Consider the following 7,416-nt stretch of genomic DNA (forward strand, 5'->3'; position numbering starts at 1 on the left):
TCATAAAGCCACCACAAAATCATAAGGTGCACTCCTCTAGACTCTTGATGTAAGTTCCTCAAAAAGCAGGCAAGTGATCATACAATTTGCAAGTGCATTGACAAGGGTAATTAATGTGGAACTAGGAGCCCCACCTGATGCACCACATGTAGTGGGAGCTGCTACACTTCCCAAAAGAATCACAATCCCTAGAGACACCTCACAAGGACAATCTCACAGACTAGAGGATCAAGAGAGTAGGAAAAATAGCACAAGGAGGAATTGGGGGGAAAAGAGATGGAGCAAAAAGGATGAGTAGAGAGAAGCCAAAGAGACAAGAAGAAGTTAGGCTAGAAAGGCATCCATTGTTGTCAACTATTATCATCTTTACACTCAATCCTTCTCCAAGCTTACTTTCCTTTGGAGACAAATTAAAGCTACCAACAAACATTATATCCATCCATTTCAGATACAAAAGTATATCCCATGCAAAGGGGCCTATTCCTTTGCTCGTGACAACATACACTAACAACCACAAGCGTATCCAAAGATCACATGACACCTATGATAATTTGTATGGCACTACGGTGGTCCAAAGGGGGAGCAAGCCTCTATATGTCAATATTTCCACTATAATCCAAAGAAACAACTTTCACAAATGCATGATTATTTGTCTTCAACAAGTAACACACACTTTGAAGTTAACAAAAACTTTGATACAAAGAGGATCAATTGGCAATTGCAATTCAAATGACCCCAAAGACACTATGAATTTTACCATTTGATGGGCTAGGGGAGAAACAATGATTCTAACACTTGGCCCATGCCATTTTGCATGTATGCACACACGATCTGCATCTTCTATAGCTAGTTAGCCACAAATAGGTTGGCTCACATGCAAGCAATTTGTCTCTGTATCAAAGAGCAAGGCAATACATGTGACATTCAATTTGAGATGTTTTTAAAATCCACTAGAGTCTTAGATGAAAAAAGATAGGTATATTAATACATATGTGAATTTAAATTATGGATCAAGGTTAGTTTATATAGTTGGAAATACTAACTGCTTCCTGTGAACCCAACTCACCTAGTTTACAAAACATTTTCCAATACCATTAAGCCTTGTTGGCGATCTCCATCCAAGATACAATCTTTCTTTCCCCCATGGAAGTTTGAATCAATCCTACCCTCCCAAATAGATCGTAGAAAGAACAACCTAATGGTTTGAATTGCAAGCAACTTATGCTTGTTACTAGGTTTCAAGCTACTAAATATCCAAAAGATCATTTGCTCTATCTCATCACCCATAATTTTGACATGCTACCTGACGAGCCCAAATGCCTCATGCTATACACCCATCCTAAGAGAGATGTGGCGACATTTCATATTTGCCCACAATGGCACTTATCGTCTAAAATCTTCCTCTTTTTCAACTTACCCCCATTAAAGATACCATGTCCTTGAGAGGGAACTTGAGCATCCAATTGCTTTTAAGATATCGTTGAGCGTATACAAGTCAATTTTCCATCCTTGACATTCATCTACTAGGGCAATTTGACAACTATGTAGTATTTGATTTATGGTTCTTATGTTTAGGCTACTTAACAACCTATTCCTTGCTAATTTGAAATAAAGGGACAAGCTCTCTTGATGTCTAGCTAGCTTAGACACTGATATCTTAGTAAAATGTACTCAAGCTTATGGCAGTTTGATAAATTGGTCAACCTTATTTTCTCAAATGGAACTAAGGAGTTGGTATGGTCTATTCAATCACCAAATTTGCTAAAACCCTGATTAGCTAGATACAGGGACTTCTTCTACCTAGAACGTTTGGTAAGCGAGGTCAAACTTGTAGGACCACTAGACATTTTCATCTCTTAATGTTTCCTTGATGGAGTCATTTCTTTGAGCCTCCTTGATTATAGTAATCCATGAAAAGATATTAGTTGTAAAACCCAAGGCTTCGATTTTTTTTGCAATCATGTGCCATTGAATAATATCCCTACATGTAAGTCCCCACAACAAGCACTGTTTTTTTATTACGCAAAATAAGCAAATCCATTAGCATATGAGCCCAAGGATCTTCTTCTAGCCAACATCTACTCAATCATTTTGCCCTCAATAAAAAGCATGCCACTCTAGGATCCAATAAGCTCATGCTAGCTACTCTTGTTGGAGATTTCAACACTTGCATGGAGATGGGCGCCACATATCTTTTACATCCATTTTTCCCCTATACAAAGCATCCAATCATAGTCCTAAAGCATTCTAGCTCAATAAAGGTAAGTAGAAAGACACAAAGCAATGTAGATAAATAATTTGAGGATGCTTAGCTTAACATGGAGAGGCCAATTGCTTAATTTCTAGATGTTCATCTTTAGCTTGACTCTATCAAGTACCCAGAAGGTCCTACTTGATTCACATATGTCAACCCCAACTTGAAAGCCTAGATATCTAAAGATATTGCCTTTGCCAATGAGCCGTCCCTTCCACTACAAGTTTCTTAAGTGATCCTTTGTGACACTGATGAGGGATGATTTGTGATAGTTGATGGAGGAACCTACTACCTCTCTATATAGGCCTAGCAACTCCATTACTTTTTCTATATTTTCCTTGGTGGTTTTGAGAGTTATGAACATGTCATCTACAAACCCATGCTCAATCAAATACTTGTGCCTATACTTTACATCCTCTAAGCTTTCTTCCTTTGCAAGATTTTCCATCATACAAAAAGCAAGTAGGTAGCAATTGCAAACAATAGTGGGCTCAATGCATACCCTTGTCTCACCCCTCTACCAATTATGAAAGATATATGTCTACCCATTCCCTAAAAGGAAGTATGGGATGCTAGCAATCTTTTCATCAAACTCCATTTTTAATAGAATGCTTTCAATGTAGGACCTTTTAACCCTATCAAAGGCTTTCTCAATGTTGAGCTGAAGGAAGATGACATTTTTGCCCAATTGGCTTAGCCCACTCAATGGCAAGCATGGCATTGAGTACATGATCCAAAAGGTTTCTACCTTTTATGAAGCCATATTGATGGGGGCTATTGACATACCTTTTATGAAGCCATATTGATGGGCGCTATTGACATATTTCTTGACAAATTTTAGCAAATGCTTTTGCAAATATTGTGATATTGGCTACCAATAACTGACTTTTATACATTTCCTTTGCTTTGGGACAAGGGTGATGCTTCTTTTTGTCCATGAAGTGAGCAATGAACCAAGCTTCCAATGCTTGTTCATGGGGGAAATAATCTTGTAACACATCTTACCAATAATGCTTTAGGATCTCGATGATGCCATCAAATCTAAGCAACTTGTTTGTCTCAAGGTCTTTTAAAGCTGCAAAATGAGCTCCTATTTTTTAGAATGGTTTAAACATAAGCGTGTTTTCCTTTATAGCCACTACTATTGGAACTAATCTTAACAATCTATCAATGGTGGATGAGACAAATTCTTGCCCTCTCATGATTGTAGAGACTCAAAAAGCTCTCTATAATGATGGACTTTGCCTCTTGCTCAATCATCTAGGATCCATCATTGATGGATAGAAATTACACTTTCCTTCAACCTCTCCGATGTAAGCTCATGATGAAAGAAGGGATAAGCAATTTAAGTCAACAATTAGTCTTTTATTAAATGGAAAACTTAGCTATTCTAAAAGCTAGAACCAAGGCTACTCTCACTACTTGAGCTTCCATCAACATCCCTAACTCCTCATTAAATTGCCTAGATTTAGCTACTATACCAAGAATGGGAAGCAACTATTTGCACACCATGTTAGCTCGCTTCTTTCTTCTTCACATAACCACGAACCCTTTAGGTTGATGATGTGATGTAGGGGCCCTAAGGATCAAAAGCTTGCTTTTGATGTTATCATGTAGCTTCTTAAGTGCCCCCAAAAACATGTATTGGAAAGAGATCTACTTGTAGTGCCTAGGTTTAGCTATAAGCTACTTTTGCATACCCTCAAATCTTTTTGGTGGTGTTGATGCACTAGAGCTTCCATTTCATTGGAATTATAATAATGCCACCTTTAACCGAGCTACAAGTGCAAATTGACTCTCTACTAGCCTTGACCACATTCATGCATCCAAGGGTACCCCTATCGATCCACTCATGAAACATGCATCGCCTTTGTGACAAGACTAGGCATCATTCCGCTTGTATAGCTTATGTTCTTACACCAAAATTACATTAAATCATTGTTGGCAATCTACTTTCAAAATAGGCCTCTCAACATCCTCATTCAACCCTTAGCGTTTAGGTGCCTTGAGTTTTCCATTAGTAGAGTTTTGGGTGGCCTAGCTCAAACCCCTAACCACCATACTCCAATGCTATATGATCATTAGGCTAGTAGCTTTTCTAGAGGACATCTTGTTTGTCATGCAAGCCTAGATTGAATTAGAGTTTGAAGCCATTTTAATTATCACCCAATATTTGTTCCATGTAGCCCTTTCTAAATGTTGCCAAGACTTTTGCATCCACTCCTAGATGCTCTTTATCCAGGTGTTCCAATGGAACCTTGTTGAGATAGTTGAATTGCTATGCCTTCCATCACAAGCAAGATATGCTTTGACATGGTTTACTTATCTCTACAATTTTGAACAGTGTGCTAACCTTCACCTTTCTCATCTTTGGTCTCCACAATGCCTTTTCCTTTGCCCTCGCATTGATTAAATCTAACCACTTTGTCCCATGAAGACTTCTGATGTTGCTTGACTTCCATCCCTCATCTTTAAGCTTAGGACATTCTTTGTAGTAGTGGCCCCATATGCCACAATGGAAGCAAGAACCACCAAACTCACTCCGTAATAGTTTGAGCTTAAGGCTCCCCGCATATGAATGTCCAGGTCCATAAATTTAGGCTTTGGCTTACATGGCGAATTTGATTTGATTTCTAAAGGGATTCATCAAAGGGGGAGGAATGTAGAGCAGCCTACCCAGGCTCTCGCAATATCGAAGCATATTGCAAAGATAAGCAGGGAGATCATGAATTTGGACCCAGATTGCACACTTCTCTCCTAAGACAGTCCTTGCAAGTCTCGACCGGCTACCAAACCAAAATGTAGACCAAATCGAGTCGCCAAAAGTAGGTACCTTGCCCAATAACCTTTCATGCTGCCTCCCTACTAGTGGAAATGGCCTCATAAGAGCCCTTCCCACCATAGTAAATCTGTTCCAGATGGCCGACACCTTTCAGAATTGCATTGAACCATGCCACTTCCAATCCGCTCTTTCATCCATGTTCTTCTGTGGCGCAGCAGAGCGATTTCCGAGACGATTTGGGGAGTGACTTCAAGCCCAAGTTTGAAATCCTGTGCGCCAATGGATTCCTCCCTGGACTCACTTCGCTTTTGCCAAGTTGAGGACCCACTGCTGTTGGCACACACCTCCGACTCCCTTATCCTTTTGTGGGTGCTCGCAGTTGCTCATTTAACATCACTAACCGTTGCAGAAGCTTCCGCCATGTCTGCATCAGGTGGGTTGGACCTGCCCAAAAAGTCTAGACCAAATCCCATGCCTGTGATTGCATGCAATGTAGCACAGGCGATGTGGAGTCCCGACACCTTGTGTGGAATCAGCAATATTTAAGATGCCCGTCAGAACAATGATTTGTCCTTAACTCACTTTTAATATTTTAGTCTTTTCGACTTACTCCGCAATCTCTGCAAGGCAAATTAAAATCCACACTGAATCTTACGCCCACGACCTTACATTGCAACAAGCTCTTAAAACTCGAGCTACACGATCTTGCCCCTTTAAAAATATTGTACTGTTAACAATCAACCAAATAGTCCACACTTTTAGACACATGGCCTGTGGGGTAAAAACCACAAGCCTCCAATTTTAAGTTTCAATGGCCAAAAAGGCATTACCAGTTAACAAAAATCTGTAGAAGCAATTGAGAAACACAGTTGCATGTGCATAAATTGAACAACCCACATCCCAATCATTCAAGAGTCGTTTCGCAAAGAACTTAATAATCAAATCCCAAACCTAGCCTTCTGCAAATTAAGTATCGTGCATCTTAAGAGAGCTAACCAAAAAACCTTTCTCGATTGGTTGGTTATCCAAGTATCATGACACAATCATTCAAGAGTCATTTCGCAAAGAACTTAATAATCAAATCCCAAACCTAACCTTCTGCAATTAAGTATCGTGCATCTTAAGAGAGCTAACCAGAAAACCTTTCTCGATTGGTTGGTTATCCTAAGTATCATGACACAAGATGTAACCATACGTCTCACTCCCAGCCTAAAAAAGCACCAGGAATAGTAGATCACTCTAAGAAATCTGTGACACAAATTCATCTGCAAATGGCTAGTGCACAATTCACAATTCATTGGAGTTCCAAACTATGCAATGGTCCTTCCTCAACTAGTTTCAATTGTGAAGGAGTGAGCAGCAATAGGGTAAAGCACAACAACGACAAAAGCCCTTGCGAACCAATATAGTGTAAAGATGCCGGCTCAATATACTTCCTGCATATGATATCAAAACATAAACTTTGTGATTATAGCACCACTTCAATGAGAGAACATAACATACTTTGCCTTTTCACTTTGATGATCAATGCAACCCAGGTAAGTAACCACCAACTCATATATGAACTCAAAGCTTAGGTGTGGCAACACGCTTGAAAAACTTTCTAAGATGCTCAATGAAGTCCAATTGCATAGAAATACATAAGTAACACTAACTTCATGCAGATTCAGAACTCCAATGTGACAAAATGACTAACAGTATTGGTTTGTATCAAAACATTCACTATAATATTGAAATTTGGAGTCAGTAACTAGGACCAAATGCCTTGACTGAGATATATTGGTCTTTAGATCAATGGAATATCATGTAGCAAGTGATAAATGGAATATTAGGTAACAATTGATGCCATTAGCACTCACTCTGGTATATCTAATTCTGGGGATGAACAGTTGTCTCATTGGTAATATTCAAACAAGCAGCATTATTAACTTTCACTGGTGTATGCCAGCATGCCCATAACGCATGGTGTTTGTAGGGAGAATTGCTTGTCTATACACAGCAAAGCGACCTTGACAAGACTAAAAATTATACCAACTTCCTGACTGGTGCCTTACAATTGCAGTACTAGCCATTGACAGTCTCGGGCATATTTATTTCTGGTTGATAAGATCTAACAATTGAGGGTATACGAGCTGTAACAAAATGGATATTATAATGATACTAAACCCCGTGTTTGGGCTTATGCACAAACATTACTGTGCAATCACAACCCCATAGACACTGCACAGAGCTTCCCTGAAAAGCTTCCAATATTACTGTAGAAACAACCAAATACACACCAATAGAAAGTTCAGGTTAGCTTGAAGGTCAGAGAACACAGCAGCTAGTAAGTACTTGATGCAATTTAAAAAAGCACCGATGCAAGCACTCCAAAAGAATG

The sequence above is a fragment of the Lygodium microphyllum genome, chromosome 5 (genome assembly GCF_053477565.2).
Source record: "Lygodium microphyllum isolate KBCC chromosome 5, Lygodium_microphyllum_v1.1.10, whole genome shotgun sequence".
Classification (NCBI taxonomy): Eukaryota; Viridiplantae; Streptophyta; class Polypodiopsida; order Schizaeales; family Lygodiaceae; genus Lygodium; species Lygodium microphyllum.